The sequence below is a fragment of the Symphalangus syndactylus genome, chromosome 19 (genome assembly GCF_028878055.3).
Source record: "Symphalangus syndactylus isolate Jambi chromosome 19, NHGRI_mSymSyn1-v2.1_pri, whole genome shotgun sequence".
NCBI classification, from domain to species: Eukaryota; Metazoa; Chordata; class Mammalia; order Primates; family Hylobatidae; genus Symphalangus; species Symphalangus syndactylus.
In genome coordinates, this window is record NC_072434.2 from 88,545,185 (window position 1) to 88,559,723 (window position 14,539).

General features: G+C 45.2%; 1 long non-coding RNA gene across 1 annotated transcript; it reads right to left on the reverse strand.

Annotated features, from left to right (window-relative positions):
• Positions 1–2,246: 2,246 nt before the first annotated feature.
• Positions 2,247–8,492, reverse strand: LOC129458068 (uncharacterized). The gene is made up of 3 exons (XR_008649528.2): positions 8,189–8,492; positions 5,897–6,025; positions 2,247–2,715 (listed from the first exon to the last, which is right to left on the reverse strand). It is a non-coding gene; the product is annotated as an uncharacterized lncRNA (long non-coding RNA).
• Positions 8,493–14,539: the final 6,047 nt, after the last annotated feature.

Here is a 14,539-nt window from a genome sequence, read left to right on the forward strand (position 1 = left end):
CTCAATAGCAATCAATTAAAATAGCTAAATGTGACTTCCAATCTGCCTTTACAAACATAATACAGAGAATAAAATTTCTATACTTTTCTAGCTGATATTTGGTTATTTTAGACACTCAATTTAATACTAGAATTTCATTAGTCAGAATTTTTCTTTGTGAGTCAAAATCCTGATGTAAAGTTCTACCCCAGCTCTGTCCCAAAGTTGGGAACTTCAAGGCTTCTTGGCATCAAGCCCTAGTTGGGAATTTTCATCCCTCCTTGGTTCCCGCTCCAGCAGACCCAGGGCTGAGGGGTACACAGGCTTTGTTACCAGACACAGCTGGGCTTGAATTCTGGCACAAGCAGTTACTGTCTCTGAACTTTGATTTTCTCATTTGCAAAAAGATGTTCATAACACCTACTTCACAGGCATTTTATATGTATTAAGTAAAATAACAAACATGAAAAGTTTAGCAGGGTGCCTGGCACTCAGTAATTGAGATGGTCTTCACCATCACCAATTTCTCATTCTCTTCATTTTCCCAATCATCACTATTCTTAAAACTCATCCAAGACCATGTTTTTTCTTTAAGTTTCTCATCACCAGGGGAAGGATGGCCCTGTGGGAAGGTGATGAGATGTGAGTTATATCCCGGCTGCCAGTCCTGCTTCTGTCACCTTGGGCAGTTTGCTTGGCTGCTGCAAGCCCCATTGCTTGATCTATAAAGTAGGGCAACAGCTACCTCCACATGCAGCAGCCAAGAGGGCCCATGCTGCCGTGTGTACCATGTGTCTAGGTTTACTAAAGATCAGTTTCTCAGGCCGGGTGCGGTGGTTCACGCCTGTAATCGCAGCACTTTGGGAGGTCGAGGTGGGTGGATCATGAGGTCAGGAGTTCGAGACCAACCTGGCCAACATAGTGAAATCCCGCGTCTACTAAAAATACAAAAATTAGCCAGATGTGGTGGCGTGAGCCTGTAGTCCCAATTACTCAGGAGGCTGAGGCAGGAGAATCGCCTGAACCTGGGAGGCAGAGGTTGCAGTGAGCTGAGATCACGCCACTGCACTCCAGCCTGGGTGACAGAGTGAGACTCTATCTCAAAAAAAAAAAAAAAAAAAAAGATTGGTTTCTCTACCCTTCGTCATTTCTTCTTTCCCTGTGATAAAATAATAGAAGCAAAAACATCCAAATGAGATGCCACACAACCACCTAAAAACCCTGCAATGGCAGAGGCAAAATATTTAGTCTCATTTCATCAGACTCTATTCTCTTTGGGCTTTGCTAGTTCACAATAGGTATTAATCACTTAATCATACACGCTAATTTATACTCATCTGTTAATCAGTTAATGACTCTTCCCTGAGCATTTACATAACGTCCTTTGCCAGAAAAAACGCACAGTCTCCCGGAGGCTCCTAGGAAGTGCCTCTTAGATAAGCCTGCTGTATCCAGTGACAGAGGCCACCTTTCGGTGAATTTCAGCCCCTACAGCAGCCTGCCCTGCCTGTACCTGGGAAAGGGTCGGCTTGGCTGGAGATCCCTGTTTGTTTGCACGTGCCTGCCTACTCGCCTGCCCTTTCTTGTCTGGGCTTCTTCCCATGCCCAGATGCACAGCACAATACACTCCCTTGCTACCGTTAATGCAAAGCTGGACTTGTGTGCTATTCACAGGCTTGGGTGGGATGAGGAGATAGCAAACAGGTGGAAGGCTTTATCCTCCAAACCTGGATACTCCTGCGTATGACAAAGGCAAGGCGGGACAGTGTGACATTGGGATAACTGACATAAATCAGCATGGACAGTTACTCCAGCAAGAAGGAGCATGTATGATGTAAAGTCTATATTCCTTGTAGAACAACTCTGAGAATCAAGTTTAATGACGGGTTGCTGTTGCACATTGTGGCCAAGACATTCATGGAGATGCCTCCTTGGGACTCAGAGCGCCCATTGTCACACTTATTGATTGTATAGCCATGTCACTATCTGCACAGTGTTGCACTGTTTTGATGCTATGGACATGTCACTATCTGTTGAATAGCAACACGGCTTTGGTCAGTCACTGGGGAAGGTGTAGAAACCCTTTCTATGATGGAGACTGGCTCAGTCCATTATCCCATAAGCTCAATTTCTAGAAAACTGTTCTGGAAATAAATCACATCATGTTTTGAAGGAGGAGAGGCAGATGGAATCTAAAAGAAGGCAGGTCAAAGATTGACAGAGGCCAGGGAATGATTGACAAGAAATGTGCCTGAACCTCTCAGATGTTAAGTGATTCTGCTGATATTAAAACAGAAACTGCACATGAGTGCTGGGGCTTGGCTATTTGGCTTACAGCAAACATTTGGGAAAAGCATCGGCCACAGTAGCCATGGAAGGAATGTATTGCGTGTCTGTGCGGAATGATGGTGACGTGAGGTAACTCAGCAAATGCTATAAGATGGGTTTGGATTGGGAAAGCCAAAGACTTCTACAGCCAGGTCAGATCCTGAAGGGTTAATTCAGGGTTTCACATGGTCCTTAAATTCGGTGCTGCTGCTACTGCTGCTCTTTTGGAGGCCATAGAGAAGGTAGCCAAGGGCCTGGTGTGGCCTCCAGTAGTCTCCAGCACACTGACTTGGAAAGCAGGCTTTGGGTTCCAAGGATGGACGTCTCCATAACTAACCATCTGGTCAGTGTTCATCACGCTAGTGTGGGATGCAGACAGAGAACATACTTAGAGGCAGAATCGATAATCTGGCAAAGAGAAAGAAGTTCACAGCTTTACAAATGAGCTCCTTAGCATTAATTAATTTATTCATTAATTCAACAATAATTTAGTAAGGGTATATTATATGACAAGCAATGTGAAAAGCTTGGTTGGAAGATGGAGGTTATAAAGCTATATAAAGCTATACCCCTTTCCATCTGTTTATGAAATCTATACTGGGTAAGCCATGCAGACATCTAGTTACAATACAACGTTAATAAATACTATTTTTGTAGGTGTGTACAGAGCATTACAGAACTGTCGAGGAATATTCGGTTGTCTGAGGAATTCCATTACGGCTTCACAGAGGAAACAGCATTAAGGCTGTTTTTTTTTGTTTGTTTTTTGTTTTAATTTAGTGAGAGCAAGTTTATTAAGAAAGTACAAGAATAGAGAATGGCTACTCCATAGGCAGGGCAGCCAAGGCTAAGTCTTGAAGGGTGACGGGGAATTTTTAAAGGAATAGGAAAAGAAGAATGTGACAGTCTTTAGAATCAGACAGACCTACATCCTAGTGCTAGGTCTACCTAATTGTGAAATCTTGTGTTCATTATTTAGCCTTGGCGGGGGGAGGGGCTCTGTTTCTCCATCTGGAAAATAGAAATAATAATGCCTACTTTGCAGAATTGTTACAAGAATTAGATAGAACCTATGTTCAATGTTTGGCAAAGGAAAGGGCACAAAATCAGTGATGATTTTATTAAATTTACCAGCTGGGGCTATGAGGAAGGGCATGCAAGATAGAGGACACACTGTGTGTAAAAGCAGAGGCTTGTGAAAAGAAATGGTGCGTGTAGGCAACAGAAAGTAGGCTGTAGACACTGAGAGGAGAAAATAATAGGAGATGAGGCTGGACAGATGGACTGGGGTCAGTTACAATGAGTCAGCACCATCTTTGGTGAAGACAGCCCAGTATCTTTCAGCTTTACCCCAAATTGCCATGCCCAAGGGCTCTTTGCTAGTCTGCTTTCACAGGTGGTTTCAGCTCACTCTTCCTCCTTCTTCCTCCTCTCCACCCCTCTCCATCCATCAAACTCCAAGAGTCACCACACCATCTCCAGGAAGCTCCTATCTTCAGCTCAGCCATATGACACCCCTCCTGATTGTTTAGCAGCCACGTCTATTTAGAGATCCATTGAAAGTCATTTCTATCCTTTCTCCTGCAGGTGCATTTTGTGCTAAGAATACCCAACAACAAAAATCCAAGCATACAAACAAAGAAGCGTCAGAGAGATCTTGACACACCAAGGATCCACTGGTCTTTAACTTCAGTCTCTTAAGAATTAATTGAAATGATGACAGTAACAACCTCACAGGATTAAATGAGATAGTTATGTGAAGCACAGAATAAGCATTCAAACATATTAGATGCTGTTTGTACCATTATGATAATTAGCTTCATAAAATAATTTCACTCAATACTTCTGAGTGCTTACTAGGTGCAAGGTATCAAAGAATTCCTTCATAAACACATAATTTACCTAGACCTTTCAGGCAGATAAACTCTGCATAGAAGAAAGCACAAACATATGGCAGCAATGCAATTTAATCAGCACCTAATTAGCCAAACTATTTAAAATAGACCTCACTATTTTGATGATGAAAACATTCTCACTTCTAAATGCTGGAAGCTATGTCTTCCCGTAATTCTCTCCCTTGGAAAACTGTGAGCAGAGGGACTCTTGGCTCATTGCTGAAGCTTCCTCTCCGTTACATTTAGACCTCATCGGTTCTAGTCCTTTCCTTTCTTTGTCATCAGATGAGGCGAGGGCCACTTCTGCCATCTCTCCTCCATCCACCATGTTTCCCTGGTGGTGACTGCTCTGTGTGTGGATGGGTGTGCCAGAGGTCATAATTATAAAAGCTAATATTCATCATGAAGACTTACTCCATGGCAGAGACTGTTTAAGCATTTCATGTTCAATCTTCTCAACAACCCTATGAAATTCATACCACCAGTATCTCCATTTACTGGAAGAAACAAAAGTTCTGAGCGGTTAAGTAACCTGCCCAATGTTCCCAGCTGGTAGGGAATACAGCCAAGACCCACATGCAGGCAGTCTGCTTCTAGCTTCCCTAAGAGTTAGCAAATCCAAGAGTGGAAACCTTGGAGATATAAAAGAGTCAGTTGCTGTGAATTAAGCCAGTTCTTACCTTTTGTCTCCCAGTTAACCCTAAGTTTCTCTTACAGAGTCTAAAACAACCCTACTTTCAGATAGCCCAAGAGTACAATTATGGACCCCCAAGCCAGGTAAATAAATGTTCAGTAATAGATTTCTCTAGGCCAGGCATGGTGGCTCATGCCTTTAATCCCAGCACTTTGGGAGGCCAAGGCAGGAGGATCACTTGAGGTCAGGACTTCAGACCAGTCTTGGCAACATAGCAAGACCCCATCTCTAAAAAAAAAAAAAGAAAGAAAGAAATAAAAGTTCTCTCTAAACAGATAACTGATAAAAATCTGTTATGACAAAAAGGCTAGAGAAACTTAAAACTGGAAGTAAAAGAGACTTTGAAGTCTTTGAAGGTGAATCAAAAAGGAAAAATGCTGTAAACACAGGGAGAGTTTGCCAACTGAGACCAAAGTGCAGGAAGGTCAGCTGGAAAGCTGTACAGAGGAGTCAGGCATTCAACAAACAATCGGACTAGATGATTTCTAAGGACCTTCCTAAACTCTCAGAAGCCATTATTCAAGGCGTAATTCCATATATATATATCATACTTTAAGTTCTAGGGTACATGTGCACAACGTGCAGGTTTGTTACATATGTATACATGTGCCATGTTGGTGTGCTGCACCCATTAACTCGTCATAAAACACTTGGACACAGGAAGGAGAACATCACACACCGGGGCCTGTTGTGGGGTGAGGGGAGGGGCAAGGGATAGCATCAGGAGATACACCTAGCGTAATTCCATGTTTTAAACTCCCAGTCTCAATGCTTTCAGTTTCATGAACTAAGTCGCAGCAGATCAACACAGTGTTGTGCCTCCACCTGTCTCCTGAGCATTTCCACATCCAAACTCCACTGGGCCTCAGTCTCTCTGCACCCAAAACCCAACACGCTGGCTCCACCGCCCCCTGTTTCTGTGTGCCTTCTCTCGGTTAATGATCTCACCAGCCCCAGTCACCCTGACTTGATGCTCAGCATCCTCCTCCATTCCTCTCACCTCCTCAGGCTTCACATCCGACTGGTCAACGAGTGCCTTCAATGAGTGTATCAACATCAAAGACGTCTTCCCTCTTTTCCTCTCCCACAGCTGCCCGAATGGTGTAAGTAGCTCATACTACCATATTTACTGTGGACGAAAGAGACAAAGATGAAAGTCATAGTCCTTCCCCTCAAATAGCTCACAGCCTGGTAAAGGAGGTGGGCACATAAGCACATAACTCAAGATACTGTGGGAAGAGGCAGAATGGAAGTAAAGCAAATTTGCAATAGATCAAGATGTTCAAGGCACCTCGTAACCCCTCACCTAGACCCAAAAGGCTCTTAATCCACATGCCTTCCCAACTGTACCTCCGTCCAATCCATTCCTCACACAGCCAACATAATAATCTTCCTCTTTGTATTGCCACTTAGTGCTCGGGAGCTTTAGGAAGCTTACACTTGTCGGTGGGGAGGTCAGTGCTAAGAGCAGATTTCTGAAGTCTGGTATATATCACTTGTGGTTGAAGTGATGGGAGCTCATGAGCTTGTTCAAAGAAAGCATCTGGAGTGAGAAGAGAAAACATGAGGAGGAAACCCTGGGAAACAATGGCATTATAAGACTGAGAGAAGAGTCAGTAAGAGCCTCTAAAAGAATATTCACAAGCTGGGATGGAAACCAGACAGGAGAAAGAATCCAGGGATCATAGTGTAAGAAGAAGTAGAAAACAATTGGTAGCATCAAATGCTGCTAGGATTTAAGCAAGAGGAGAGCTGAAGACAGGCTCCTGACTGCCTATTGATTAGTGAATGTTAAGCATTTCAGTTGATTGGAAGGATTAGAAATCAGGCTTCAAGCCAGGCATGGTGGTACATGCATGTTGTCCCAGCTACTTGGGAGGCTGAGGCGGGAGGATTGCTTGTGCCTAGGAGTTGGAGCCTAGCCAGGGCAACATAGTGAGAACTCCGTCTCCAAAAAATAATCTCTAAAAAGTAAAAACTAATTTTTGAAAATTAAAAAAAGGTTTTTAAAAGAAATCAGGCTTCGTCGGTTTGAGATTTGAGTGTGAGGTACAGGAAGGCAGCAAGAGACATAATTTCCTCTTTTAAGAAGGTTGGGAATGAAAGGGATATATTTAAAGCACTCTGTCTTGTATTAAATTTATTTGACCCCTTAGTGATTTGAGCCCTTGGTGTTTGTTTTTGTTTTTTTAATTTTAACTTTTTTTTTTTTTAGAGACAGGGTCTCACTCTGTCACCCGGACTAGAGTGCAGTGACGCAATCATAGCTCACTGTAACATCCAACTCCTGGGCTCAAGAGATCCTCCAGCCTCAGCCTCCCAAGTAGCTAGGACTACAAGTACACAGCACCATGCTAGACTAATTTTTTTATTTTGCTATGTTCCCCGGACTGGTCTCGAATTCCTGGCCTCAAGTGATGCTCCTGCCTTGGCCTGCCAAAGTGCTGGGACACATGCAGGAGCAACCACACCTCACCTAGTGTTGCTTTCAAATGCTGAGGGCAGAGACTTCCTCTTTCTCTTTATATCCTTACTCCCACCCCCACCCCGTGGTGACCAGCAGTGTTCAATACATGTGTGTTTATTCACTTGTGGGTGCTTGGAAACAATTTCTTTCGTCAATGATTTTAAACATTGTTCATCACGGCTTTTTTTTTTTTTTTTGTCCTGTTAATCTGTATTCTCTAAGAAGAAACAGGTAACTAAGTAGACAAAGATAAACGTTCATAGATTCACATCTGAGCTATCACAAATTCTGAACTTATAATAGCCCAAACTAAGATTTATTTTTGTAATTTGGGCAGTCCACAAACCCGTAACATAAGTCAATAAGAGAACAGGATTTGCATCACAACTCACAGCATCATAAAACGGTTTATGAACAACTTTGATGGGAATCCCTATTACATAAAGAAAAGTTCCCCTGGCGTGCCTTCTTGGGCCAGATACTGGAATGAACTTTATGTTTGATTGTATTTCCCAGAGGCTGATATTCTCTTTAGGATCAGGGTTATGATTCTTTTCAACACTAGACCCCAAGCCGCCGCATTGGCTCTGAACACAAAACCATTTCCAACGTGTAACGGCAAAGGAGATTTCCTGTGCACTGTTTGCACAGACGAAACGCTCATTTTCTATGAAAATATCACAGGTCCCCATCCTAGCCACTCTTCTCCAGCAGCCCTCCCTTAGGTTAGCCCCAGGATATTCTGGAAGTCTCTTTAGTCGTAAGGCTGGCATCGCCGCCTGTGTCTGTGAAGTGTTCACCAAATCCAAGCGGGTGGAGAAGCACCGATTCTCTGTAGCAGGCCTGAACCTTGCCAGATCCTTTCAACGTCTCCCGAGCCTTTCCAAAATGGAGGGCTCGCCCGGCCTCCTCGGAGCCAGCGTCCGTCAAGCCCGGTCTGCTCTGCTGAGACTCGGCACGCCACGCCTGGGGCGCTGCGGCTCCCGGCCCAGCCCGCCGTGCCAGCCCTTCCGCAGCGGCCTCCAACACCCGGACTCTGCACACACAGGCCCTGGGTACTGGCGGGCCTGGGTCTCCCTGGGGTCCTGGAGGCAGAAAGCAAGCACTCAATGAAACACAGGATCAGCCGGTCCCATTACTCAGGGACAGAGAGGAAGCTAAGGAACTTGACAGCGGAAATGGGAGGCAAGTGGGAATTCCACCCATGGCGCCCTCTACCTTCTGCAAGCTGCAGTGCAGGTCAGGAAGCACCTCTGCGCATCCACAGGGTTCAGTGTTACCTAAACCCAGGGCATCCCCTTGGCGGGAAAGTCATCTTGCATGTCTCTTTTATGTTCTAAATGCTGCCCTGTTGTTCTGAAACATGAGTTAAACCCTCGCCAGAAAAACACCTCAACACACACCCTTGCAAGCACTAAGGTTCCTAATCCAGCCAAATTCTTTCCTTAGCCAGTCTTGGGAAAAGAAGTGTTAAAGAGAGACACCATCCACACCTAGCCTCTCTAGGGCTTGCTGAAGTTTTTTACTGACATATAAAAAAGGTAATTACTTGAATTCATTGGAAGCTAAAGTGGCTTGCTCCGGCTCCCTCTTCGCCAAAGAGGCACTTAGTCATTTCTTCTCTTGTCCATCATAACAGGCACTGTGTCCAAGATATTGCCCAACTCAAATCCTGTAATTCCCTCTAAGTCTATCATAACCTTCCAAAATAAGCTTGTTAGTTTAAAATAGCCTTGTAAATAGCACTCACCAACTCACACAGAGCAAATAATGATTTATACCTGAAAAAAAGGAAAACCGTCAGCATTTGGCTCATCCTACAGGAAAAAAAAATGATGTATTTGTGGGCCACAGTTTTAGCAATAATTACATAAATTTTCATTTTTTATTGCAAGAATGAAACATGACTATTAGGGAAATTTTAGAAAATACAGCTAAGAAATAAAATAAAATAAATAAACTGTAATCCCATGCTGGAGATGTAGCTTATGCTAACATTTTGATTTGTACTCTTCCAGGTCATTCTTTCTCAAATTCATCCTCAGAACGGGATTGTAGTGCTCACCATCCTTTTTTGAGAGGCCGATTTAGAGAGTCAAATCTGTGTCAAGAAATAACTGAGCACGCTGGGCAGTTTTAGCCACTGAAACCCAACCAGCCTCGTGGAGTGTCAGGTCATACTCATTGGGTTCAAATCAGAATAGCTTCATTGGGTGTTCAGCCACATTTTAATTCCATGTCATGGTTCTGGGCAATGGGAGGGAGCAGGGGATGGGGGAGCCAAGAGGACTTACTGTAAGTCAACATGTTTGTTGATCCTGGAACAGTAGCTGAGCCAGAGGACAGGGACGCCTTGCAGGGCAGACAGACAAAAAGTGGGGAGATGGTGCCACCACACAGAAGGGTAGGCTCTATCCTCAGGCGGACAGACCCTGGGGAGCCTCTCCATCTGCGGAGAGGACAGTGGTCAGTGCCTCACGCTCCACAAGTCTTTGGGTCCATCAGAAGAGGACCCTCTCCCAGTAGGAGACTTGTTTATCTGGCATTTAACCAAAAGCATTAGGGCTCCTTTCAGAAATATTTGGTCAGGGGCCAATTATTTTAGCATATACTGCAGAGAAAGGAGGTCAATTTAAAGAAAGTTTAGATAAAACAACAGCAGACACAACAAAGCAGCCCTTTAAGGGACAAAGATGTGGGTGCAGTGTTTCTAGGGAAGGGACACTGACCCCATTCCCTTGAATATGGACAAAGAAGCTCATCAAAGAAGCTCACCAAACCCAGTCATTCATAAGCATGAAAGAGGCCCTCATGCCTCTGCACCCTGGCCAGGAACCAAAGACTCCATCAGCTTTGACACAATCAGTCCTATTAATATGGAGAGGCCTTAGGATTGGAACAAATTCTTCTGGGCAGTCAACTTGCCTTAAATGATCTGCCAAAGCCCATCCCAGTGTTGTTCGTACTCAGCTGAAAAATAGCAAGACTTTAAGAGGGGAAAGGAGGAGGGAAATGGAGCCCGCATTTCCTGAGCTCTTGCGAACTACGGAGCGTCCCACGTTACCTCGCGTTGCCTTCACGGTAGTCTCAGTATTATTGTTCCCACTTCACAAATGAGAAAGCTGAGGTTCTGACGGCCTTAAGGGACTTGCCCAAGGTCCCCCAACAATGTGTCAGAGTTAGCACTCAAAGCCCTGTGCGTGGGTTCTGCAAGTCATCTTTGGAACCTCTAAGCTATTCTGCTCCCAATCTCCTTTTCAGCATTTTTTGTTTACCATCGATCCTTTCCCCCTTTTCATCAGAAGAATAATCCGTTTCTACGGGGCATTATAATGAACGGGGAATCTTGATTTTTCAGACTTCCTTCAGGAAAGAACCAGAAGTTGAGATGAGGGTGACCCTCACATACATGGAAACTTTTGTATTCCTCTTTTTAGCTTAATTAACAAGGAAGCACGTTGCACATTTAACATTTAACATTTATTAAATGTCATTATTATTTGTCATTTAATAGTTATCTAATACTTAGCCAGTCCTCCAGAGACACAAATGGAGTGTCGAGAACAAAAAAGCAGGAAAGAGAAAGTGAAGAGAGTGGATAAGACATTCAAAGTTTGAGGGAGGGCCAGGCTTGGTGGCTCACGCCTGTAATGCTAGCACTTTGGGAGGCCGAGGTGGGCAGATCACTTGAGGCCAGGAGTTCAAGACCAGCCTGGCCAACATGGTGAAACCCCGTCTCTACGAAAAATACAAAAATTAGCCGAGCATGGTGGTGGGCACCTGTAGTCCCAGCTACTCGGGAGGCTGAGGCAGGAAAATTGCTTGAACCTGGGAGGTGGAGGTTGCAGTGAGCCAAGATCGTACCACTGCACTCCAGCCTGGGTGACAGAGAGTGAGACCCTGTCTCAAAAAAGAAAAAAAAAATAAAAACCCAAAGAACAAAAACAAAGTTTGAGGGAGAAGATAAAGTTTGTCGTCCTGCGCATTCTTAAGTATTGTTCTTCCTATGCCCGAAGCATTACTCAATAATGCAGATCCCTTCAAGTGAAAAAGCAATGCTTCCCTGGGCAGGGGGCTGGCCACAGAGCACACTGCATGGGAGACCCCTGTCCACAGGACACAGATTCCAACTGTGGCTTTCCAGGGGTGGGACCGATGGCCCTGAGCCATCTGTGCTCTCCTGGCAGGACCCCACTAGGTTTCACCATGACAGCTGAGCAGGGTTAAGATTGCAGCCTTCAGCACTCTGGAAAAAAACAGCTGCTGAGGTTCCTTTGCTTTACTGGCCTGGTCTCCACTGGCCAATGGGACATTAAGGCCTTTGTTATTCACGCAGCAGTTGGAATCTCTGTCCATTTAAGGAAGGAAGCCGCAAGGTAATCCAGCCCTGGCTGTGCCATCAACGAGTGACTCACTCATTTCTGCCACGTGAACTGTAGATGACCCGGGTCCTTCCTCAGACGTGGTCTACAGCCTGCACTCGATTAAACTTAATGGATTCCTGAGGAATATGTGCGGTCTATATATTAAGTCAAATTAAGCCTCATGCACCATAAACCATGCTCTCTGTTTGTTTTGATAACATTAGTGAATAGGAAGGAAAAAAGTTCAGGTCTGGGAAAAGAGCAAGAATGTGGCCACACTGGTTTACCCCAAAGGGAATCCAAGCCAGTGCCTGCCTGGTACCCTTGGAGGGCTGAGGGTTTCATCCCAGGGGCACACTGGGCTGTGAAGGGCTAGGGAATAGCATAGAGCAGAGCATGGTCCTTGGAGTGAGGAGGCACCGGATTCAATCCCTGTTATGCCACTTGCCAGCCATGTAACCCTGGGGAGTTGACTAACATCCCCTGGCCTCAGTTCCTTCATCTGTGGAGTGGTCCTTCCAAACTTCATAAAGTTGGTGTGAGAATAAAATAAGAAAAGTGTTATATTCGTTTATTTGCATTGCTATAAAGGAATACATAAGACTGGTAATTTATAAAGAAAAGAGGTGCCGGGAACAGTGGCTCACGCCTGTAATCCCAGCACTTTGGGAGGCTGAGGCGGGTGAATCACAAGGTCAGGAGTTCGAGACCAGCCTGGCTAACATGGTGAAACCTTGTCTCTACTAAAAATACAAAAAATTAGCTGGGCATCTTGGCAGGCACCTGTAATCACACCTACTGGGGAGGCTGAGGCAGGAGAATCACTTGAACCCGGGAGGCAGAGGTTGCAGTGAGCCAAGATCACGCCACTGCACTCCATCTGGGGTGACAGAGTGAGACTCTGTGTCAAAAAAAAAAAAAAAAAGAAAGAAAAAGAAAAGAGGTTTGTATGGCACAGGTTCTGCAGGCTGTGCAAGCATGGCACCAGCATCTGCTTGGCCTCTGGTGAGGCCTCAGGGAGCTTCCAGTCATGGCGGAAGGAAAAAGGAGCCAGCGTGTCACACGGTGAGAGAGGGAGCAAGAGGTGGAGGAGGAGGAGCCAGGCTCCTTTAAATAGCCAGATCTCACGTGAACTGGGAAGAGTGGGAACTCACCCATCACCAAGAGGATGGCACCAAGCCATTCATGAGGGATCCATCTCCATGACCCAAACACCTCCCATCAGGCCCCACCTCCAACACTGAAAAATTACATTTCAACATGAGATTTAGAGGTGACAGACATCCAAACTATATCAAGTGTTTAGCACAGTTTGTAGCAAGGGTGCATAGTAAGAACCAATAAAAGATGGGAATGTGCATATGTTTTTATTCATGTATATGTGCACACATACATGTGTACTAATGCATATGTATATCTGTATATGTAGATGCATATATCCATACCTATACATATAGGTGTATGTATATGTACTGTATATAAGTGAATATGTATATAAATATATGTATATATCGTATATGTATATGCATGTAAGTGTATATATTTGTGTGTGTCTATATATATATACATAATTATGTATCAGCCTTTGTATATATATTGGACCACAAGTTGCAGACAGCCTAGGCAAGGTTGGCAGAAGGGACACAGTCCCCGGGAAGCTGTGGGCAGAGGAAGGGGTGTGACCCCAGGCGCCCAAGCCTACCTGGGCCAGTATAAAGAGCTTTCTCTTCGAGGCCTGCTGTGGTGTGGGGAAGGGAAGCCAGTGTTATCAGGCGGCCCCTTATCAGAGAAGGGCTGTCTTTTCATGTTGCTTTTGCTGTTTCTAAAAACAGAAACCAGAGGCTATAACTGCTTCAAAGACTAAGTTTCTTCATCTGTGGAATGGTCCATCTGTTTTTCATAAAGTTGGCATGAGAATAAGATAGGTGAAGTGTTGTATTGGTGCATTTGTGTTGCTATGAAGGAATACCTAAGACTGGTAATTTATAAAGAAAAGAGGTTTATATGGCTCACGGTTCTGCAGGCTGTGCAAGCATGGCACCAGCATCTGAATCCAAGGGCTTTTTTTTTTTTTTTGAGATGGAGCCTCGCTCTGTCACCCAGGCTGGAGTGCAGTAGCATGACCTTGGCTCATGACAACCTCCACCTCCCGGGTTCACGCCATTCTCCTGCCTCAGCCTGCCGAGCAGCTGGCGCCCGCCACCACGCCCTGCTAATTTTTTTGTATTTTTAGAAGAGACAGGGTTTCACCATGTTAGCCAGGATGGTCTCGATCTCCTACCTTTGTGATCCGCCCACCTCGGCCTCCCAAAGTGCTGGAATTACAGGCGTGAGCCACCACGCCCGGCCCTGAATCCAAAGACTTTTTAAAGGGAGAGCCAGTGGCTAAAGTGCTACAAGAAACAATGTAAGTCACACTTGTGTCCTCCAAGTCTCAGGGTAGAAGAAAGGATCAGGCAGCGGTGTGGTGCCTGGGAGAGGGGGTGTCTGCGTGCAGGCCCGGGACGGGTCGTGAGATGAGGAATGCCACCGTGGCAGATGCCTGCTTTTCTGGGCCTTCCTATTGCTGACCGGGGCAGTTCTGTTCGCAGGCCCTCAGGAGGGAAGCAACGTAAATCCAAGGAGCTGAAGGACAGAGGAGTGACAGAGGAGCATAGGACATGTTTTTCTGTACAGCAATCCTCAGGGGCTGCTTCTTCCTCCTTCTTGTCTTGGCCTGGAATCCAAGAGCAGGCTCTGGAAGCATGATGCCTGGTGAAAGGGGACGAGAATGAGTGAACAGGATATCATAGTTCAAACAGCCACTCTGCTC